Genomic DNA, 24,545 nt, shown 5'->3' on the forward strand with positions numbered 1-24,545 from the left:
GGTCAGGCGAACGCGGATGCGGGGTGTGACGCTGACCGGCGGGCCCGGGTGGTCGGTAGAGGAGGCAGGGTCGGGCGAGGCGAGCAACGCGCGAGGGTCGGCTGACAGGTGGGCCATCCTTGTCAGAGGACGCGGAACGCTGAGCAGTGCGGCGATGCGAGCGTGCGAGTGTGCGGCTGAGGCTGACATGCGGGGGCCGACTGATCAGCGACGGGGCAAGCGCTAACGCGGCGAGCAGGAGCCCGGGGCGCTGAGGAAGCTGGGACGCTTGCGGGTTTGGGCTAGGTCGAGCGCTGAAGGAAAGAGGGGAAAGGTAGGCTGGGCTGCGGAGAGGGGAGAGGGGGAACTGGGGCTGCCGGGTGAAAGGAAAAGGGGTAGCGGGTTGGGCCAAGGCTGAGTTGGGTTGGGTTTGGTTGGGCTGGGTTTTCCATTTCCTTTTTTCTCTTTTTCCTATTTCAAACCAAACTAAACCTATTTGAATTCAAACCACACTCAATCAAATAAAATTATGCACCAGCATGAATGCACAACATGTTTACCTAAGAAATTTTTTTTATTTACTTGTGAAACAAAAAATTAAATTAAATGCAAGGCTAAGCATATAAAACCTTAGAAAATCTGGTAATGCCAAAACTGGGGGAGTCAACATGGCTTGCTTTAGTTGCTGGAATGCTTGTTCCTGTGGATCAGACCAATGGAAGGCATCTTTTTTGAGAGCATCATACAATGGTCTGCAGATTGTGCCATAACCTTGAACAAATCTCCTATAATACCCAGTGAGGCCCAAGAAAGCTCTGAGTTGTGTAATTGTTTGAGGTGAGGGCCAATTTGCAATAGTACTCAGCTTCTGTGGGTCTGTTGCCACTCCATCCTTGCTTATAATGTGTCCCAGATATTCAATCTCTTCTTTGGCAAAAGAGAATTTGCTCATTTTAGCATACAAATTGTTGCATCTAAGAGCCTCCAAAACAACCCTTAAATGACTCACATGATCTTCTAATGTGGAACTGTAGATGAGTATGTCATCGAAAAATACTAGAGCAAACTTTCTGAGATACTGAGAAAGAACTGAATTCATGAGAGACTGGAATGTAGCAGGAGCATTAGTTAATCCAAATGGCATTGCCACATATTCAAAATGGCCCAAATGTGTAGAGAGAGCTGTTTTCTGGATGTCAGCCTCTTTCATTCTTATCTGGTGATATCCAGATCTCAAATCAATTTTAGAGAATAGTTTGGCTCCATGCAATTCATCCAACAAATCTTCAATGATGGGGATGGGATACTTGATTTTCACAGTATTGGCATTTAATTGTCTGTAGTCCACACAGAGTCTCCAAGTTCTATCTTTTTCTTAACCATAATGACTGGAGAAGAGTATGGGCTTAAACTTGGCCTGATCATATTGGATGTCAGCATGTGCTAAATTAATTCCTCCAGAGCATTATTCTTGTTATAGGGCAATCTATAGGGTCTTTGATTCACCACCTTTGAATTGTCCATCAACAGAATAGGATGATCCACTTCTCTGTGGGGTGGAAGGTCTGTAGGTTCCTGAAAAATGTCAGCAAATTCCTATAACACTGTGGAGATAGCTGGTGGAACCTCTTGTTGGTACTCAGCAGCAATGCTAGAATTTGTAGTTGAGAGAACTATGACAGATGAGCAAGCTTGCTTCTTCAGTAACTGATACAACTTCTTAGGCCCAATTAGCAGGTGTTTGGGTGGAATAGATTCATCCTGAAAGGTAAGGAGTGAGTGGCCATCCTTAGTGATAGTGAACTCCCATGTTTTCAGATTCAATCCAACTAGACTATGAACCAAAAGCCAATCTGCCCCTAAAATGACATCATAGCCTTGCAACTCCAATAGTCTGAAATCAGAGATGAAGTCATGTCCCTGAATGAAATAAGGGCAAGCAGAACATGCAGTTTCACTGAGCATTGTTGAACCATTAGCTGCTGCTACTTGTAGAGGAGAGGTAGTCGAAATATGAAACTTATGGCGTGCGGCAGATTTAGCATTTATAAAGGAAATGTCACTGCCAGTATCAACCAATGCTGTTGCTGAGTGTTTTCCAAACTTTAATTTCAGTGTGAAGACAGTGGCATGAGAAGTGGAGCCACATAAGGCATGCATAGAAACTTGTGCCACAGGAATAGGTTGTGCATCAAAATATTCTCCATCCTCTGATTGAGTTGTATCATCAACAACTGCAACTTCCTATTTGCCCTCGGCATTCTCCACCAAAATCATAGAAAAGTTTTGTTTGCCCTTACAAACTTTAGTGTGACCAGGAACCCATGGTTCTCTACATTTAAAGCATTTGCTAGCAGCTCTGAGATCTGCTATGGTCTGGTTAGTAGCATCTTTTTGCTCAGTTTGTTTTGGGTCCTTAACCCAAGGTTTCACTTGCTTTTGCACTGGTGGAAAGACAGTGTATCTCTTGGATTGATAGGTGGCCTGTTTCAATCTTCTGGCAAACCAGAAGGCTTGAGTTAATGTGGTTGGCTTGTGGCGTTGGAGGTGGTGCTGAATATAATCTTTCAATCCTGCAATGAAACTGGACAAAAAGTAATCTTCTGGCAAGGTGGAGTATAGTAATAAGTGGTATTTGGTTGCTGGGGTGGGCCAAAATGTAAAGATTTGTTGGCATGAACATTTGGCTTACTCTTGGCATTGGAGCCTTTGTCCTCTACCACAGGAGCAGTATCTGTGGAGTATAGTTTGTCAAGCTTGCCAAGGATCTTGTCCAATGTATTTTCCATTGCAACATTGCGTTGTTCCTGTGTCTTCATGAAAGAATCCAGAGTGCGACGAATGCCATTTACCTCCTCAGCTGTGGCATACTCGTCCAGTTCCCCATCTTGTGGTGTCGTCATCTTCTCCCTCTTACAGATATGGTTTGAGACTAGCTTTCCCCTTGTAGATCTGCAAGAATGGTCTACCGCCGCCTAGGTTACGGAAGAGGATACGGAATTTTACACAAGGACTCGCCTTGAAACCCTTTCCACAGAGTAACCTCGCTCCCGCCAACGCCTCCTCGGTCTAAAACAGCTTACCGGCTCCCGGAATTTTACGCAAGAACACCGTCCTGCAACCCTTGCCTCAGCAGAATCTCCCGATAGTGAAAGGGAAAAGAGGGGTGGTGTTCACGGATCAGGGTGGGATGGGTGGGATTTTACACGAGTGAGTCGAAACCACGAATCCACCGCGCCGATCGGACTTGATCCGGAACTATGGCTCTGGAACAACCGAATCTGGCCAAGGATAGCCGGCTCTGGATACCAATTGTGAGGAACGAACTAATCCTAACAGCTATACTACAATAGATCCATGGAGCAGAAGAACCAACGAGCATGAATTAAGCTAGGAGCAACTGCAATTCAGGGATTCAGTACCTATGACAAGACGAAGGTCTGATCTCCCGGCCGTCAGAGTGGCGGTGCCTACAGCTACAAACCCTAGCCTAAGAACGTGTTCTTCTTCCACGATAAAGTTCAACCACTCCTCCTCCGCCTTTTAACAGTTGGCGGGAAGTTACATTAGCGGTAAAAGTAAAACATAAATTAACTCTGCTTATTACAGTTCATTCAGAACCCAGGGAGCGCCTGAGCAGCTGTAGCTCGTCACCCGTTGCCATGAACCATTGGATGACGATCCTGCGATAGCTGGTAAGTCGACGAAGCGGTAAGTTGAGTGCCGGCTTTCACTTGCATGCGTAGACTGAACCTTCTGAAGAACTGAAGGGCATTGCCGAGCCTGACACTCGCCCTGCGCAAGTTGCTCCTTGATCTACCTCTCCCTGAATCCCCAAGGTGCGCAGATCGATCCAAGGATGCCCTACGAGCATGTTTTTCTTTCTAATTTCCTCTTTGCGAGCAGATAAAATATTCTTGGAGCGGAGGATCTTAACTAGTTCTAGTTTATTTGGAGCATGGCAGATGTGATTTCTGGATGGATATTGGTTGAGATTTTTTTTCAATCAACTGCTGTTTTACTCCCCGCTTGGTGCGATGGTGCCACCGCTGCCTGCTGGGATGACTGGATCTACCCTGGTGCCAACGACTATTCGACAATATGCTGAATGCCAAGACCTCCTTGCGAAACTGTCAGGTGATGCTTGCCAGTGCTGGTTCAGTCTCGTTCCCCATTGTCATCAGTTTGTACTTTAGCTCCTGCATATTTTGTTCTGGCTCCTGCATGAGATGGGTCCAGCAAACTGCAGTCTTTTTCTGCATTTATGTTTTTTTGTTAATAGTTCAAGTTATGCAGTAAAGGTTAGATCATGGTGCCAATTACATGATTTTCTTACAGAAATACCTTTTGTTTCCTGAAATCCTATCAGTATGTCTTCTTAGATTGCACCTATTAAACTTTGGGCATAATATGCAGTATCGATCAATCTATACTTATCTATATATAGGTGTTGATCGTTCAGATTTGAGGTTTCTGATTGTAACACTTTATGGCATGCTTAGTAGAATTTCTTGTGTGACAAAGAGGTGCTCATATGCTCATAAATCTTAGATCTGATGAACATTGTTGTCCATATGCATGCTTATGTATTCTGAAATTTCAGTATACAATTATGCATGCCACTTTGCTTGCTGAAAGGCATTTATATATTAGTTACTGAGATGCTTATCATTGAATATATGGACATCATTGCATCTTGCCAATTTGATGCACACCTCTACAACTTGCTGCCATATCTTGTCAATTTAATGCACACTATCCAACATTTTGACCGGGTGCCGATGCCTGTCCTCCTGCCATCCTAGTATTAGTCTGCCCCCGCCGCACCGCATCCTCGACTTACCCGCCTCCGGCTGCCCTGGAGAGACCCTACACGGATGAAGCCTTCCGGTGCATCATTGTCTCCCATTCACTGCTTGCTTCGATTCCTTATGTGTGCTTTTATGAAGATGTATTTCGATTCCCTACATCTCAATTTATGCAGTGATTAGTGGATAGTTGTAACACCCTAATTTAAATTTCAGCATTTAGTAATAAATTTAATTGGCTTTATTTAATTTTCTAAGGTTTATTGTGTTTAGCCTTGCATTTAATTTAATTTTGTTTCACAAGTAATTAAAATTTGTCTAAGTTTAAAAATTTGTGTTGCATTCATGCTGGTGCATACTTTTATTTGAGTGTGGTTTGAATTCAAATTTATATTTGAATTCAAACTTTGTTTGAATTAGAAATAGAAAAGAAAAAGAAATAGAAAAGGAACCCAAAACACCAGCCCAAACCCTCAGCCCGACCCAGCCTCACCCCGGCCCACTCCCACTTCCCCCACGGCCCGCTCGCAGCGCCGCGTCACCAGGCCCCCGCCAGCGCGTCCCGCTCCACTTCGGCCCAACTAGCGCTGGCCTGCTTCCGCTCGGTCGCGTCACGCAGCAGCCCAGCGACTCGCCCCCGCGCGTCGCCTCCCGCCACTGACCGAGCGGCCCCACACGTCGGCGCCTGCCATCGCAGCCTCCGCGTCACCCTCTCCCGCTGACCCGTGTGACCCACGCCGTCAGCTCCGTCTTCCCCGCAGAGCCGCAACGTCCGCCCGAGTTTTCCGCGACCTTCCCCGCGGGCGCGCATGCCGCAATCCCCGGCTCTGCCCTTCTTAACCCTAGCCGCAGCCCCTGCGCCCACCAACTCGCTCAGCTGCGCCGCCATAAACCCTAGCGCCGCCTCCATCCCGCTCCGCCGCGCTCCGCCACGCCGTGCCTCTGCGCCGCCGTGGCTACGGCACTCCACCACGCTCCAGCGCCACCGGAGCCGCGCGCTAGATCCGCCTGAGCCCCAGGAGGCCCCCCCGGGCCCTCCTACCCCGGCCGAGGCCCCTGCACCGCCGAATCTTCGCCGAAGACCGCCACGCCGGTGAGCTCTCTGACTTGAGCAATTACTCACCGCCGTTGAGTTCTGGGCCACGCTGACCCCCTGGCTCGCTTCGCCGTGCCACCAATCGTCGAGCCGAGCCATCCAGGGAGCCGGAGACGTCCTCCATCAACCGCGCCGCGAGCTCCGCCCCACCTCCGCCGCAGGTCCTCGACGCCGGCCGCCCTGCGCAACAGCTCCGGCCACCACAGGCCCTCGGTGAGCCTCACAACCACCCGCCCGTTCATTTGCGCTAGATGTTTTGGCCTAGGACGCCCCCTAGGTGCTGGTGCGCTGCTCGCCGGCGAAACACCGCCACGCCGAGCCGCCCTCGCCGTCGAGGAACCCCGTCCGAGCCCCGAGCCACCTCCCTGTGGCCACCAGTGCATTACGCACGCCACGGCGGTGCTCCACGGCCAAACCTCTTGCCAAAAGACCCTCGGTAGCGCCCAATCCCCCTCCTCCGGCGCTGCGCCGCCGCGGGAGTACACGCCGGCGGTGTTCCGCCGCCGCTCCACTCGCCCTTTGAACCCCAGCCGCCCGATCCGAAATAGATGGCCACGATTAGATCCCGCGACGATCTATTGCTAGCCCTCAGATCTAGATCCAGTGGCCAGAAACCGCGCATAACGGTTCGGCCTGGTTTAATTGCTAAAGAGCCCCTGCACTTTTTGTTATTCAACCCGCACTCCCAATCTGTTCAAAAATATTTCCTTTTTAGTCCAAAATTTGACGCCCAGCCCCCTGAGCTTTCTAAATATAGAACCCGCCGTCCTGCTCTGGTAGATTTGCGAGTTAGACCCTGGGATTAAAGTTTATTTACATTTAGACCCTCGGTTTTAGCATAAAAGTCCCTGGAACTTTAGTTTTCTTACAAATAAGCCCCTAGAACTTGTTTTTAGCCTAGATTATGCGTTTTAGCTCCGTTTTAAGCGTTCTTTATGTCCACGCGATCGTTGTAACGCGTAGAAGAGTTCTAGAGTAGTTTTGTGTGCTGTTTTCATGTATTGTTGTACTGTTTCTTAGTTTTTGTTAGTGTTTGCTTGTATGCTTATTGTTGTGCGTTGTTTTGGCCATGTGTTCGTGAGTAGACGTTGATCCATCTGAGGAGCCCCAGTACCAGTACCAGGAGCAGCCGTCTTCCGAGCAGTTTGAGCAGCAGCCAGAGCAGTACGAGGAAGGCAAGTATAACATGAACAACCTATCACTTTTAAATACAATTTCATACTGCATTTTAATACTGTATGCCTATAAGGACTTTCCTAGCCACTTTATATCCTTTATATATACCTTTGGGTTGCATTTTGGTTAGTTGTGCTAGGTTGCTGCGCTACAACATATTCTGGTCCTTTTTAATTAAATTGATTAATGTTTTACTTGAATTAAATTCTGAGAGTGGCACTCTGTGTGGCTTGAGTGGCTCACTTCTCGTTAAAATTGGTTTTGTTAGAAACATGGTTTAGGGGGCCAGCATGGTGCTTAGTGCTTGGTTGGCCACTCTCCATAAGGACCGGTTCATAGAGCGACAACCTGGGACAACAGCGCTACCACAAGACTGGAATGGGACGGTCTTGGCTTACTAATTAGGCCATTTTGGTTCGGGAGTAACTTACCGACGGGGCATGGGGTGTGGTGAGCTTCAATGGTGGCCAGGCTACGAGGCTGGTCTGTGTGTCTTGTACCCCCTCGAGGTGGTTACCATCGTTGCGGAGCCTGATTCCTTAGCGGTTACACCTTACCAACGTGTCCTTTGTAACGGCCTCGTAGTGAGTCGCTAGTCATCTCACCTAAGGAAGTGTGATGAACAACTGGCGTAGCTCACGACTTGTGGGTAAAGATGTGCAACCTCTGCAGAGTGTAAAACTGGTATACTAGCCGTGCTCACGGTTATGAGCGGCCCAGATCCTCCTTTTGATTAGTGGGGTTGTCTCCTTCCGACAAAGGAGGTGCCTCTCGGGGTTACCTTGGTGGCTTGGTTTCGGTTTGGTTCTCAGTAATAGTATGAATAATTCTGATAATTTACTATGTAACTGGGTTAATGGTAATTCATCAACTCGTAGTAAATAGTTTTAATAAAATTTTACCAACACTTAAAAGCTAATGCAGTTGAGTCAGCCAGCCTAGAGCCTCATAGTTTGTGTTATACTTGTTGAGTACAAGTTGTGTACTCACTCTTGCCTCTTCTCTACTTTTTCCTCTTGGTTACGCTACTGCTGCTCAGTTCCTGCCGACGCGAGGGAGTTCGCTTAGCGCTACCAGGACTACGAGGACTTCTAGGTGTTCGTCTCCCAGTTGACGTCCCTGTGGCGCCCTGCTTCAGCTTCGGAGAGTTTTATTCGTATTTTGTACTTCGCTTCCGCTGTATCAGACATTTATGTCATTATTGTAATAAATAGCATTCGTATTCGCTTTATTATATCTTTTTACGTGATATGTGCTACGATATACTGTTCATTCTGTTGTATATACGTGTGACTTGATCCTGGCACGTATATGATTGCTCGGTTTATGTTCTTTTATAAACCGGGCGTTACAGAGTGGTATCAGAGCCGTATCGACTGTAGGACGAAGCCTAGATAGAACTGGTCGAGTTTTAGGACTTCTTCTCACCAATCCTTGCCTGCTGAAACTATTTTACTATTATACCCCTTGACTTCTATGACCTTTACCCTTCTTGCCTCGACTTCTCTCTCTGAAGAATAGTTTTCGTAGATTTTGGCCTGAATCAGTCATCTGACCACCATGAGTTAGCTAGGAGACCCTTTTATAATAAAACGATAGCACGTTCTGCGACGCGTTGTGTTAGTCGAGTCTATTGCTAAACTCGGCTAAGTCGTGAAAATTGTTTGCTTGTTATTATGCTACATGTTTGATTTGGATTTTTGCCTGATTGCATAGCTTAGTAGTTTAAATTTGTTTAAAGAAAATCACTTAGATGTTAAAGTTAACTAATTAATAAAATGAGTTAGATCGTTGGGGGTAAAACAGTTCACTCTATCCTGTCTACTTTATCATGGCTGAGTCTTTTTCCGCAAAAGTTATCATATCCATCTGAATTTATTCCTGCAATATCCTTACTCGTGAAATCTTTTGTTCAAATCAGATGGTGAACACCAGGAGCACCAGTTCCGGTTCTGGCCAGCAGCACGGTCAGAACAACCAGGGTACCGGGATCCCGATGCCGCCGCCTTTGACTCCGGAGCAGTACTTCCAGCTCCAGATGCAGATGATGGCCACCCTGAACAACACTGTTCAGGCTCTTCAGCAGGCTCACACTCAGCCTCCGCCTCCTCCACCGCCGCAGCCTCGCGACAGGCGTGCTGAGTTCCTGAGGGGTCACCCGCCGACGTTCTCTCACACGTCCGACCCCCTTCAGGCTGACGACTGGCTCCGTGCAGTGGAGTGTCAGCTGGACATCGCCCAGTGCGATGATCGGGAGAGAGTTCTGTACGCAGCAGGACAGCTGCGAGGGGCAGCCTTGGACTGGTGGCAGTCCCACCCAGTTCATGACCGCGAGTCTCTTACTTGGCTCCAGTTCAGGGAGCGTTTCCGCAGCCACAACGTCCCCACGAGCGTTATGAAGATGAAGCAGAAGGAGTTCCTTGCACTAAAGCAGGTAATCTTAAATATAATCATTCAGCGGTTTCTTTTGAGCTAATGCCCCTTGTTCTATCCTTATGAAATCTTGAGTTAATCTTTCGATATCTATCTGTCTTTGTCACTTCAGGGGACTATGTCGGTCACGGAGTATCATGATCGCTTTCTGCAGCTTGCTCGCTACGCCCCTGCCGATGTTGCGGATGACCGCAAGAAGCAGGAGCACTTCATGGAGGGCCTTGAGGACTACCTCCAGTACGCGCTGCTCAACCTCCGCTTCGACGACTTCAACCATCTGGTTGACAGCGCGCTCAACACGGAGCGCAAACACCTGGAGATGGAGGACAAGAAGAGGAAGATTGTCCCCGTTGCTTCCGGCAGCAACACTCGTCCTCGCCTCCAGCCGCCTCAGCCGTACCAGCAGCAGCAGTACCGGCCTCCCCAGCAGTACCAGCAGAGGCCGCAGCAGTACCCGCCTCGACAGCAGCAGGCAGGTCAGGGCCCGAGGTTACCGGCACCTCCGGCTCGTGCTCCACCAGCTCCACCAGCACCGCAGGCTCCACGTCCGGCAGCTCCTACCGGACAGCAGGCTCCAGCACCTCCTCGCATCTGCTATCACTGCGGCCAGCCGGGGCACTATGCCAACACTTGCCCCCGGAAGGCGCAGGCGGGACAGCAGGGGCGCCCAGCTCAGCCCAGGGCGCCACTTCAGGGCAGAGTGAACCACGTGACGGCCGAGTCAGCGGCCGAGGCTCCCAACGTGGTTATTGGTACGTTCATGGTCAACTCCCATCCAGCTTCAGTGCTTTTCGATACTGGTGCTACTCATTCTTTCATCACCAAGTCATATGTTGAGGAGCATAGTTTCTTTACCACTGCATTAAGGAAGTGTCTGCTAGTCTCTTCACCGGGAGGGGAGTTGAGATCCCATATTATTTGCCCCCAAGTCAGTGTAGCCATAAGGGGGGCAACGTTCAGTGCTGATCTGAGGGTGCTAGACACCAAGGGTATCGATGTGATTTTGGGAATGGATACTCTTGCCAAGTGGGGAGTCAGAATTGATTGTGCTCATCGGGAAGTTCACCTGACAGCATCTGATGGCCAAGAGGTGACAGTCAGTGCTTCAGAGCCTTCTGGATTTCTTCATCAGATGGAGGCTAGACCCACGGACGGTATTCATGTGGTGTCTGAATTCCCGGATGTCTTTCCGGATGATCTGCCAGGTATGCCGCCTGAACGCGCCATTGAGTTTTGTATTGATCTCTTGCCTGGCACAGCTCCTATTGCAAAGCGGCCCTACCGTATGGCACCTATAGAGCATGAAGAAGTTAAGAAGACTATTGATGAGTTGCTAGCCAAGGGCTATATCCGTCGCAGCTTCTCTCCTTGGGCTTTTCCATTATTGCTGGTAGATAAGAAGGATGGCTCGAAGAGGATGTGTGTCGATTATCGGGAGCTGAATGCAGTCACTATCAAGAACAAGCATCCACTGCCCGGTATTGAGGATCTCTTCGATCTGCTTCGAGGTGCTCGTATATTCTCGAAGATTGATCTTCGTTCGGGTTATTTTCAGCTGAGGATCCGTCCTGGGGATATTTCGAAGACGGCATTCACCTGCAAGTACGGGCTATATGAGTATACAGTCATGTCCTTCGGCCTGACTAATGCCACGGCTTTCTTCATGCATCTGATGAACATGGTCTTCATGGATTATCTGGATGTCTTCGTGGTGATCTTTATTGATGATATTCTGATCTTTTCTAAGACAGAAGAAGAGCATGAGGAGCATCTGAGACTCGTATTGCAGAGATTGAGAGAGCATCAGCTGTATGCCAAGTTCAGCAAGTGCGAGTTCTGGATTGACGAGGTTCCATTCCTCGGTCATGTTATCTCTCAGGGAGGCATTGCTGTTGATCTGAGCAAGGTGAAAGATGTGCTCGAGTGGGAGACACCGCAGACAGTAAAGGAAGTCAGGTCTTTCTTGGGCTTAGCAGGATATTATCGGAGGTTCATTGAGAATTTCTCCAAGATCGCGAAGCCTTTGACTTCCTTGCTGGAGAAAAATGTGGCTTTCGTGTGGACTGATGATGTAACACCCTAATTTTAAATTTCCGTATTTATTAATAAATTAAATTGGCTTTATTTAATTTTCTAAGGTTTATTGTGTTTAGTTGGCATTTAATCTAATTTTTGTTCCTTAATTAATTAAAATTTATCATAAGTTTAAATTTTTGTTGCATTCATGCTGGTGCATAATTTTATTTGAGTGTGGTTTGAATTCAAACTCAACTTTGAATTCAAACTTTGTTTGGTTTAGAAATAGAAAAGGAGAAATAGAAAAGAATAAGACCCAAACCCAAATCTAGAAACCCAGCCCACCAGCCCAAACCCACCTCAGCCCAGTCCGATCCTCTTCCCCGGCCCGCTTTCCCCGGAAGCCCAAAACCCAGCCTCTCCCCGCGAGCCCAGCAACCCGGCCCTCACCTCGGCCCAACGCGCGCCAGCGCTGAAGCCCAGCGCAGCCCAGCACCCCGCGCCCCCGCCTCAGGCCCGCTGACGCCGCGGCCTGCCCCTCCCGCACACCCCGCCTGACGCCTGGGCCCTGCAGCTCAGCGCACGCGCGCAGCAGCATCCCGCGCGACGCGCCTCTCCGCCCGACTGCCAGGCGGGCCAGACCTGCCAGTCCCACACCGTGCGCCGTCTCGCTGCAGCCCGGGGCCCGCCTGCCAGCTCCTTCTTCCCCGCAACGCCCGCCCGCGACTCCCGCCTGGGATCTCGCCGGCCTTCCAACCGGGCACGCACGCCCAAGTTGGCCGCCGCCCTATAAGTAGCGCCCCCGCGGACCCCTTTCCCCCACCTCGCCTCACAGCCGCCGCACGAAGCCCTAGCTCCGCCAGCTCGCGCAGCTCCGCCGCGCAGAACCCCTGCGCCGCCGTGCTCCCACCGCCCTATTGCCCTCCGCTCCACCACGACCAGCGCAGAAGCTTCGCCAGGGTCCAGTGAAGTCCCCTGCTCCCTCCACACCGACCCCAGGCCTACCCCTCGCCGCAATTTCTTCGGCGACGCTCGGAGGTGAGAACGCTCCGCCGTTCAATTTCTCCTCGCCGCCGGTGGCAATCGTGTCCCTCTGACCCTGAAACGTTTCCGCAGGCCTCCACCGAGTCAGTCCGAGGAATTCCGGGGCCCGTCTCACCCCTCCAGCACCCGTCTCCGCGAGCTCCGCCCAGCACCGCCGCCAGTCCTCGCCGCCGGCACGTCTGCGCCACGTTTCCGACCACCCCACGCCTTCGGTGAGAACCCGTAGCCCGGCCATTTCCTTTGCGCTAGCTATGGAGGCGCCTAGGCCCAATCCAAGGCCGGAACGCCGCTCGCCGGCGTGTTCCGCCGCGCCAAACCGCCACCGTTGAACCCAGCGCCGCTCAGGCACCTGCCGAGTCCAGGTTTTGGCCCAGTTGTATCACGCACGCCTCGCTCGTCCTTTTGCGCTAAACCGTGACCCAAACCGGGCTTTGTAGCGCCGGATTCGCTCACTCCGGCGACCCCGCCGCCGCGGGAGCTCCGCTCCGGTAAGTTCCGCCGCCGCCCCGCGCCCAAAACCGCTGGAGCCGTCCGATCTGGAACCCGTGGCTGAGATTAGATCCCAAACCGATCAGATCTGGACCTTCAGATCCGAATCCAACGGCTGAGATCCAACCGTACCCCTTCGGCCTGTCACATTTGCTAAAGAGCCCTCGCCTTTCCTTGAAATCAACCCGCGGTCCATCGGTTTAGAAAAATATTTACTTACAGGTCCTGTTTTTAATGTTTAGGCCCCTGCCCTTTCCGGAAATAGTGCCCGCCGTTCCTGTCCTTGTGTTTTTGCACGTTAGCCCCTATAGCTACGCTTTAATTATGTTTTAGCCCTCGGTTTTAGCAGAAAAGCCCCTGGAACTTCAGTTTTATTACAAATAAGCCCCTAGAACTTGTTTTTAGCCCAGAAAATGCGTTTTAGCTCCGTTTTTAGCGTTCTTTATATCCACGCGATCGTTGTAACGCGTAGAACAGTATTAGACTAGTTTAGTGTGCTGTTTTTATGTATTGATGTACTGTTTCTTAGTTTTTGTTAATGTTTGTTTGTATGCTTATTTTCGTGCATTGTTTTGGCCATGTGTTCGTGAGTAGACGTTGATCCATCTGAGGAGCCCCAGTACCCGTACCCGGAGCAGCCGTCTTCCGAGCACTTTGAGCAGCAGCCAGAGCAGTACGAGGAAGGCAAGTATAACATGAACAACCTATCACCTTTAAATACAATTTCATACTGCATTTTAATACTGTATGCCTTTAAGGATTTCCTAGCCAGTTTATATCCTTTATATATACCTTTGGGATGCATTTTGGTTAGTTGTGCTAGGTTGCTGTGCTATAACACACTCTGGTCCTTTTTAATTAAATTGATTAATGTTTTACTTGAACTTAATTCTGAGAGTGGCACTCTGTGTGGCTTGAGTGGCTCACTTCTCGTTAAAAGATGTTTTTTTAGAAACATGGTTTAGGGGGCCAGCACGGTGCTTACTGCCTGGTTGGCCACTCTCCATAAGGACCGGTTCATAGAGCGACAACCTGGGACAACAGCGCTACCACAAGGCTAGAATGGGATAGACTTGGCGTAATAACTAGATCTTTTTGGTTTGGAGTAACTTACCTGCGGGGCAAGAGTAGTAAGCTTCAATGGTCCCTGCTCCTCCGGCTTGGTCTGTGCTTGGATTGCGCTCCTGTGCTTGTACCCCCGGAGGTGGGCCCCATCGTCGCCGACCTAACTCTCGCGGTTACGCCTTACCAACGAGATTCTTTTTAAAGGCCTCGTAGTGAGTCGCTGGCCATCTCACCTAAGAAAGTGTGATGAACAACTGGCGTAGCTCACGACTTGTGGGTAAAGATGTGCAACCTCTGCAGAGTGTAAAACTGGTATACTAGCCGTGCTCACGGTTATGAGCGGCCCAGATCCTCCTTTTGATTAGTGAAGTTATCTCCTTCCGACGAGGGAGGTGCTTCTCGGGGTTTACCTTGGTGGCTTGGTTTTGGGTATGGTTCTCAGTAGTAGTATAATTAATTCTGATTAATTACTATGTAACTGGGTTAATGGTAATTCATCAACTCGTAGTAAATAGCTTTAATAAAACTTTGCCAACACTTAAAAGCTAATGCAGTTGAGTCAGCCAGCCTAGAGCCTCATAGTTTGTGTTATACTTGTTGAGTACAAGTTGTGTACTCACTCTTGCCTCTTCTCTACTTTTTCCTCTTGGCTACGCTACTGCTGCTCAGTTCCTGCCGACACGAGGGAGTTCGTCCAGCGCTACCAGGACTACGAGGACTTCTAGGTGCTTCGTCTCCCAGTCGACGTCCCTGTGGCGCCCTGCTTCAGCTTCGGAGAGCTTTTATCGTATTTTGTACTTCGCTTCCGCTGTATCAGACATTTTGTCATTATTGTAATAAATAACATTCGTATTCGCTTTATTATGTCTTTTTACGTGATATGTGCTATGATATACTGTTCATTCTGTTGTATATACGTGTGACTTGATCCTGGCACGTATATGATTGCTCGGTTTATGTTCTTTTATAAACCGGGTGTTACAGAGTGGTATCAGAGCCATATCGACTGTAGGACGAAGCCTAGATAGAACTGGTCGAGTTTTAGGACTTCTTCTCTCCAATCCTTGTCTGCTGAAACTATTTTACTATTATACCCCTTGACTTCTATGACCTTTTACCCTTCTGCCTTGATTTTTCTCTCTGAAGAATAGTTTTCGTAGATTTGGCCTGAATCAGTCATCTGACCACCATGAGTTAGCTAGGTGACCTTTCTAATAATAACACGATAGCACGTTCTGCGACGCGTTGTGTTAGTCGAGTCTATTGCTAAACTCGGCTAAGTTGTGAAAATTGTCTGCTTGTTATTATGCTACATGCTTGATTTGGATTTTTGACTGATTGCATAGCTTAGTAGTTTAAATTTTGCTTAAAGAAAATCACTCAGATGTTAAAGTTAACTAATTAATAAAATGAGTTAGATCGTTGGGGGTAAAACAGTCAACTCTATCCTGTCTACTTTATCATGGCTGAGTCTTTTTCCGCAAAGAGTTATCATATCCATCTGAATTTGTTCCTGCAATATCCTTACTCGTGAAATCTTTTGATCAAATCAGATGGTGAACACCAGGAGCACCGGTTCCGGTTCTGGCCAGCAGCAGGGTCAGAACAACCAGGGTACTGGGATCCCGATGCCTCCGCCTTTGACTCCGGAGCAGTACTTCCAGCTTCAGATGCAGATGATGGCTACCCTGAACAACACTGTTCAGGCTCTTCAGCACGCTCACACTCAGCCCCCGCCTCCTCCACCGCCGCAGCCTCGTGACAGGCGTGCTGAGTTCCTGAGGGGTCACCCGCCGACGTTCTCTCACACGTCCGACCCTCTTCAGGCTGACGACTGGCTCCGTGCAGTGGAGCGTCAGCTGGACATCGCCCAGTGCGATGATCGTGAGCGCGTCTTGTACGCAGCAGGACAGCTGCGAGGGGCAGCTTTGGACTGGTGGGAGTCCCATCCAGTTCACGACCGCGAGGCTCTCACTTGGCTCCAGTTCAGGGAGCGTTTCCGCAGCCACAACGTCCCCGCGGGCGTTATGAAGATGAAGCAGAAGGAGTTCCTTGCACTGAAGCAGGTAATCCTAAGTATAATCATTCAGCGTTTTCTTTTGAGCTTATGCCCCTTGTTCTATCCTTATGAATCTTGAGTTAATCTTCCGATATCTATCTGTCTTTGTCAATTCAGGGGACTATGTCGGTCACGGAGTATCGTGATCGCTTTCTTCAGCTGGCACGCTACGCCCCTGCCGAGGTTGCGGATGACCGCAAGAAGCAGGAGCACTTCATGGAGGGCCTTGAGGACTACCTCCAGTACGCGTTGCTCAACCTCCGCTTCGACGACTTCAACCATCTGGTTGACAGCGTGCTCAACACTGAGCGCAAGCACTTGGAGATGGAGGACAAGAAGAGTAAGGTTGTCCCCGTTGCTTCCGGCAGCAACACTCGTCCTCGACTCCAGCAGCCCCAGCAGTACCAGCCTCAGTACCGGCCTCCTCAGCAGTACCAGCAGAGGCCACCGCAGCAGTACCCGCCTCGACAGCAGCAGGCAGGTCAGGGCCCGAGGTTACCGGCACCTCCGGCTCGTGCTACTCCACCAGCTCCACCGGCACCGCAGGCTCCACGTCCGGCAGCTCCTACCGGACAGCAGGCTCAGGGACCTCCTCGCACCTGCTTTCACTGCGGCCAGCCGGGGCACTACGCCAACGCTTGCCCCCGGAAGGCGCAGGCGGGACAGCAGGGGCGCCCAGCTCAGCCCAGGGCGCCAGCACAGGGCAGGGTGAACCACGTGACGGCCGAGTCAGCGGCCGAAGCTCCCAACGTGGTTATTGGTACGTTCATGGTTAATTCATATCCAGCTACAGTGCTTTTTGATACTGGTGCTACGCATTCCTTCATTACTCAGTCTTTTGTCGAGCATCATGGTATTCATACTAGCACATTAAAGAGGTGCCTGTTAGTATCTTCACCGGGAGGACAGTTGAGGTCTCACACTTACTGCCCGAGAGTCAGTGTTTCTTTGAGGGGAGTAGAGTTCTGTACTGATCTGATGGTGCTAGACACCAAGGGCATTGATGTCATTCTGGGAATGGAGACTCTGACCAAATGGGGAGTTCGTATAGATTGTGCTCAGCGGACAGTCTTGTTATCAGCTTCCAGTGGCCAAGAGGTTGTTATCAGTGCGGTAGAGCCTTCGGGATTTCTTCATCAGATGGAGGCTAGACCCACAGACGGTATTCGCGTGGTGTCTGAATTCCCGGATGTCTTTCCGGATGATTTGCCAGGTATGCCGCCTGAACGCGCCATTGAGTTTTGTATTGATCTCTTGCCTGGCACAGCTCCTATTGCAAAGCGGCCCTACCGTATGGCACCTATAGAGCATGAAGAAGTAAAGAAGACTATCGATGAGTTGCTAGCCAAGGGCTATATCCGTCGCAGCTTCTCTCCTTGGGCTTTTCCATTGCTGCTAGTAGATAAGAAGGATGGCTCGAAGAGGATGTGTGTGGATTATCGTGAGCTGAATGCAGTCACTATCAAGAACAAGCATCCACTGCCCCGTATTGAGGATCTCTTCGATTTGCTTCGAGGTGCTCGTATATTCTCGAAGATTGATCTTCGTTCGGGATATTTTCAGCTGAGGATCCGTCCTGGGGATATTCCGAAGACGGCATTCACCTGCAAGTACGGGCTATATGAGTATACAGTCATGTCCTTCGGCTTGACTAATGCCCCGGCTTACTTCATGCATCTGATGAACATGGTCTTCATGGATTATCTGGATGTTTTCGTGGTGATCTTTATTGATGATATTCTGATCTTCTCCAAGACAGAGGAAGAGCATGAAGAGCATCTGAGGCTCGTGTTGCAGAGATTGAGAGAGCATCAGCTGTATGCCAAGTTCAGCAAGTGCGAGTTCTGGATTGACGAGGTGCCATTCCTCGGTCATGTTATCTCTCAGGGAGGCATTGCTGTTGATCCGAGTAAGGTGAAGGATGTGCTCGAGTGGGAGACACCGCAGACAGTGAAGGAAGTCAGATCTTTCTTGGGCTTAGCTGGATATTATCGGAGATTCATTGAGAATTTCTCCAAGATCGCGAAGCCTTTGACTTCTTTGCTGGAGAAGAATGTGGCTTTTGTATGGACTGAGGAGCGTCAGATGGCCTTTGATGAGTTGAAGAAAAGGTTGACTACGGCGCCAGTCCTGACTCTGCCAGACCAGACGAAGAGGTTCACCGTATATTGTGACGCTTCGAAGGATGGTCTTGGGTGTGTTCTGATGCAGGAGGGCAGAGTGATAGCTTATGCTTCACGGCAGTTACGTCGGCATGAGCTGAATTATCCTACTCATGATCTTGAGTTAGCCGCAGTTGTGCATGCTCTGAAGATTTGGAGGCATTACTTGTTTGGGCAGCGGTGTGATATCTACACTGATCACAAGAGCCTCAAGTATATTTTCACGCAGAATGAGCTGAACATGCGGCAGAGGAGATGGTTAGAGTTGGTCAAGGACTATGATCTGGAGATTCACTATCATCCGGGCAAGGCCAATGTTGTAGCAGATGCTCTGAGCAGGAGAAGTTATGTCAACATGGCCGTGGCTTTCCAGATGCCTCCAGAGTTATGCGAGGAGTTCGAGCAGTTGAGTCTGGGCTTCTTGCATCATACCTCCAGTGCAGCATTCGAGGCGGTACCGACTCTAGAGTCAGAGATCAGGCAGCATCAGAAAGATGATGAGAAGCTGCAGGAGATTCGTGAGTTGCTCAAGAAGGGCAAGGCTCCTCATTTCAGAGAGGATGATCAGGGTACTTTGTGGTACAAGAACCGGATCTGCGTGCCTGATGTGCATGATCTTCGGAAGTTGATTCTGAGTGAGGCCCATGATACAGCATACTCTATTCATCCGGGCAGCACGAAGATGTACTATGATCTGAAGGAACGTTTCTGGTGGTATGGGATGAAGCGTTCAGTGGCAGAGTACGTGGCTATTTGTGACACCTGTCAGCGTGTCAAGGCTGAGCATCAGAGGCCAGCAGGTCTGTTACAGCCTTTGAAGATTCCGGAGTGGAAATGGGAGGAAATCACTATGGACTTCATTGTTGGATTGCCTCGTACTCAGAAAGGGTACAACTCCATTTGGGTAGTAGTGGATCGTCTGACGAAGGTTGCTCACTTCATTCCAGTGAACACTACCTACTCCGGTGCTAGACTTGCAGAGTTGTACATCTCTCGGATTGTCTGCTTGCATGGTGTGCCCAAGAAGATCATATCTGACAGAGGGTCTCAGTTCACTTCTCGGTTCTGGGAGCAGCTCCATGATTCATTGGATACGAAGCTGCGTTTCAGTACGGCTTATCACCCTCAGACAGATGGGCAGACAGAGAGAACCAACCAAGTGTTGGAGGATATGCTGAGAGCTTGTGCCATTCAGTACGGCACTAGTTGGGATAAGTGCCTGTCATATGCTGAGTTCTCATATAACAACAGCTATCAGGCCAGTCTGAAGAAGTCTCCCTTTGAGGCATTGTATGGCAGAAAATGCAGGATTCCTCTCTATTGGGATCAGATCGGTGAAAAGCAGCTCTTTGGCCCTGAGATCATAGATGATGCAGAGCAGATGGTTCAGGCTGTGCGAGAAAATCTGAGGATTGCACAGAGCAGGCAGAAGAGCTATGCTGATGGCAAACGGAGAGACCTGACTTTCAGTGTCGGTGATTATGTATACCTGAAGGTGTCTCCGATGAGAGGAATCCGCAGATTTAATGTCAAGGGAAAGTTAGCACCTCGTTATGTGGGGCCATTCAAGGTGCTAGAGCGGAAAGGCGAAGTTGCGTATCGCCTGGAGTTACCTCTCAGCCTCTCAGGAGTTCATGATGTCTTCCATATATCTCAGCTGAAGAGGTGTCTGCGAGTACCCGAGGAGCAGGCACCCCTGGATGGAGTCGATGTCCAGGAGGATCTGACTTATACTGAGCATCCGGTGAAGATTCTGGAAACATCAGAGAGGGTTACTCGGAACAAACGCATCAAGATGTGCAGAGTTCAGTGGAGTCATCACAGTGAAGCTGAGGCTACATGGGAGCGAGAAGATGAGTTGAAGAAGACCTATCCAGATCTCTTTGCTAGCCAGCCCAGCTAAATCTCGGGACGAGATTTCTTTAAGGGGGTAGGGTATGTAACACCCTAATTTTAAATTTCAGTATTTATTAATAAATTAAATTGGCTTTATTTAATTTTCTAAGGTTTATTGTGTTTAGTTGGCATTTAATCTAATTTTTGTTCCTTAATTAATTAAAATTTATCATAAGTTTAAATTTTTGTTGCATTCATGCTGGTGCATAATTTTATTTGAGTGTGGTTTGAATTCAAACTCAACTTTGAATTCAAACTTTGTTTGGTTTAGAAATAGAAAAGGAGAAATAGAAAAGAATAAGACCCAAACCCAAATCTAGAAACCCAGCCCACCAGCCCAAACCCACCTCAGCCCAGTCCGATCCTCTTCCCCGGCCCGCTTTCCCCGGAAGCCCAAAACCCAGCCTCTCCCCGCGAGCCCAGCAACCCGGCCCTCACCTCGGCCCAACGCGCGCCAGCGCTGAAGCCCAGCGCAGCCCAGCACCCCGCGCCCCCGCCTCAGGCCCGCTGACGCCGCGGCCTGCCCCTCCCGCACACCCCGCCTGACGCCTGGGCCCTGCAGCTCAGCGCACGCGCGCAGCAGCATCCCGCGCGACGCGCCTCTCCGCCCGACTGCCAGGCGGGCCAGACCTGCCAGTCCCACACCGTGCGCCGTCTCGCTGCAGCCCGGGGCCCGCCTGCCAGCTCCTTCTTCCCCGCAACGCCCGCCCGCGACTCCCGCCTGGGATCTCGCCGGCCTTCCAACCGGGCACGCACGCCCAAGTTGGCCGCCGCCCTATAAGTAGCGCCCCCGCGGACCCCTTTCCCCCACCTCGCCTCACAGCCGCCGCACGAAGCCCTAGCTCCGCCAGCTCGCGCAGCTCCGCTGCGCAGAACCCCTGCGCCGCCGTGCTCCCGCCGCCCCGTTGCCCTCCGCTCCACCACGACCAGCGCAGAAGCTTCGCCAGGGTCCAGTGAAGTCCCCTGCTCCCTCCACACCGACCCCAGGCCTACCCCTCGCCGCAATTTCTTCGGCGACGCTCGGAGGTGAGAACGCTCCGCCGTTCAATTTCTCCTCGCCGCCGGTGGCAATCGTGTCCCTCTGACCCTGAAACGTTTCCGCAGGCCTCCACCGAGTCAGTCCGAGGAATTCCGGGGCCCGTCTCACCCCTCCAGCACCCGTCTCCGCGAGCTCCGCCCAGCACCGCCGCCAGTCCTCGCCGCCGGCACGTCTGCGCCACGTTTCCGACCACCCCACGCCTTCGGTGAGAACCCGTAGCCCGGCCATTTCCTTTGCGCTAGCTATGGAGGCGCCTAGGCCCAATCCAAGGCCGGAACGCCGCTCGCCGGCGTGTTCCGCCACGCCAAACCGCCACCGTTGAACCCAGCGCCGCTCAGGCACCTGCCGAGTCCAGGTTTTGGCCCAGTTGTATCACGCACGCCTCGCTCGTCCTTTTGCGCTAAACCGTGACCCAAACCGGGCTCTGTAGCGCCGGATTCGCTCACTCCGGCGACCCCGCCGCCGCGGGAGCTCCGCTCCGGTAAGTTCCGCCGCCGCCCCGCGCCCAAAACCGCTGGAGCCGTCCGATCTGGAACCCGTGGCTGAGATTAGATCCCAAACCGATCAGATCTGGACCTTCAGATCCGAATCCAACGGCTGAGATCCAACCGTACCCCTTCGGCCTGTCACATTTGCTAAAGAGCCCTCGCCTTTCCTTGAAATCAACCCGCGGTCCATCGGTTTAGAAAAATATTTACTTACAGGTCCTGTTTTTAATGTTTAGGCCCCTGCCCTTTCCGGAAATAGTGCCCGCCGTCCCTGTCCTTGTGTTTTTGCACGTTAGCCCCTATAGCTTCGCTTTAATTACGTTTTAGCCCTCGGTTTTAGCAGAAAAGCCCCTGGAACTTCAGTTTTATTACAAATAAGCCCCTAGAACTTGTTTTTAGCCCAGAAAATGCGTTTTAGCTCCGTTTTTAGCGTTCTTTATATCCACGCGATCGTTGTAACGCATAGAACAGTATTAGACTAGTTTAGTGTGCTGTTTTTATGTATTGATGTACTGTTTCTTAGTTTTTGTTAATGTTTGTTTGTATGCTTATTTTCGTGCATTGTTTTGGCCATGTGTTCGTGAGTAGACGTTGATCCATCTGAGGAGCCCCAGTACCCGTACCCGGAGCAGCCGTCTTCCGAGCACTTTGAGCAGCAGCCAGAGCAGTACGAGGAAGGCAAGTATAACATGAACAACCTATCACCTTTAAATACAATTTCATACTGCATTTTAATACTGTATGCCTTTAAGGATTTCCTAGCCAGTTTATATCCTTTATATATACCTTTGGGATGCATTTTGGTTAGTTGTGCTAGGTTGCTGCGCTATAACACACTCTGGTCCTTTTTAATTAAATTGATTAATGTTTTACTTGAACTTAATTCTGAGAGTGGCACTCTGTGTGGCTTGAGTGGCTCACTTCTCGTTAAAAGATGTTTTTTTAGAAACATGGTTTAGGGGGCCAGCACGGTGCTTACTGCCTGGTTGGCCACTCTCCATAAGGACCGGTTCATAGAGCGACAACCTGGGACAACAGCGCTACCACAAGGCTAGAATGGGATAGACTTGGCGTAATAACTAGATCTTTTTGGTTTGGAGTAACTTACCTGCGGGGCAAGAGTAGTAAGCTTCAATGGTCCCTGCTCCTCCGGCTTGGTCTGTGCTTGGATTGCGCTCCTGTGCTTGTACCCCCGGAGGTGGGCCCCATCGTCGCCGACCTAACTCTCGCGGTTACGCCTTACCAACGAGATTCTTTTTAAAGGCCTCGTAGTGAGTCGCTGGCCATCTCACCTAAGGAAGTGTGATGAACAACTGGCGTAGCTCACGACTTGTGGGTAAAGATGTGCAACCTCTGCAGAGTGTAAAACTGGTATACTAGCCGTGCTCACGGTTATGAGCGGCCCAGATCCTCCTTTTGATTAGTGAAGTTATCTCCTTCCGACGAGGGAGGTGCTTCTCGGGGTTTACCTTGGTGGCTTGGTTTTGGGTATGGTTCTCAGTAGTAGTATAATTAATTCTGATTAATTACTATGTAACTGGGTTAATGGTAATTCATCAACTCGTAGTAAATAGCTTTAATAAAACTTTGCCAACACTTAAAAGCTAATGCAGTTGAGTCAGCCAGCCTAGAGCCTCATAGTTTGTGTTATACTTGTTGAGTACAAGTTGTGTACTCACTCTTGCCTCTTCTCTACTTTTTCCTCTTGGCTACGCTACTGCTGCTCAGTTCCTGCCGACACGAGGGAGTTCGTCCAGCGCTACCAGGACTACGAGGACTTCTAGGTGCTTCGTCTCCCAGTCGACGTCCCTGTGGCGCCCTGCTTCAGCTTCGGAGAGCTTTTATCGTATTTTGTACTTCGCTTCCGCTGTATCAGACATTTTGTCATTATTGTAATAAATAACATTCGTATTCGCTTTATTATGTCTTTTTACGTGATATGTGCTATGATATACTGTTCATTCTGTTGTATATACGTGTGACTTGATCCTGGCACGTATATGATTGCTCGGTTTATGTTCTTTTATAAACCGGGTGTTACAGATGAGCGTCAGAGGGCCTTTGATGAGCTGAAGAAAAGGTTGACTACGGCGCCAGTCCTGACTCTGCCAGACCAGACGAAGAGGTTCACGGTGTATTGTGATGCTTCGAAGGATGGTCTTGGGTGTGTTCTGATGCAGGAGGGCAGAGTGATTGCTTATGCTTCACGACAGCTACGCCGGCATGAGCTGAACTATCCTACTCATGATCTTGAGTTAGCCGCAGTTGTGCATGCTCTGAAGATTTGGAGGCATTACTTGTATGGGCAGCGGTGTGATATCTACACTGATCACAAGAGTCTCAAGTACATTTTCACGCAGAATGAGCTGAACATGCGGCAGGGAAGATGGCTAGAGTTAGTCAAGGATTATGACCTGGAGATTCACTATCATCCGGGCAAGGCCAATGTTGTAGCAGATGCTCTGAGCAGAAGAAGTTATGTCAACATGGCCGTGGCTTTCCAGATGCCTCCAGAGTTATGCGAGGAGTTCGAGCAGTTGAGTCTGGGCTTCTTGCATCATACTTCGAGTGCAGCGTTTGAGGCAGTACCGACTCTAGAGTCCGAGATCAGGCAGCATAAGAAAGATGACGAAAAGCTGCAGGAGATTCGTGAGTTGCTCAAGAAGGGCAAGGCTCCTCATTTCAGAGAGGATGATCAGGGTACCTTGTGGTACAAGAACCGGATCTGTGTGCCAGATGTGAAGGATCTTCGGAAGTTCATTCTGAGTGAGGCCCATGATACAGCTTACTCTATT

General features: G+C 50.1%; 1 long non-coding RNA gene across 2 annotated transcripts in view; it reads left to right on the top strand.

Annotated features, from left to right (window-relative positions):
* Nucleotides 1–3,910: 3,910 nt before the first annotated feature.
* Nucleotides 3,911–24,545, top strand: part of LOC120639826 — a 33,945-nt gene continuing 13,310 nt past the window's right edge. For both annotated transcript variants that reach the window (XR_005661688.1, XR_005661687.1), the window contains exon 1: nt 3,911–4,116. This is a non-coding gene — a long non-coding RNA (uncharacterized LOC120639826). The remainder of the gene's footprint in view (nt 4,117–24,545) is intronic.

This window comes from Panicum virgatum, chromosome 7K (assembly GCF_016808335.1).
Source record: "Panicum virgatum strain AP13 chromosome 7K, P.virgatum_v5, whole genome shotgun sequence".
NCBI classification, from domain to species: Eukaryota; Viridiplantae; Streptophyta; class Magnoliopsida; order Poales; family Poaceae; genus Panicum; species Panicum virgatum.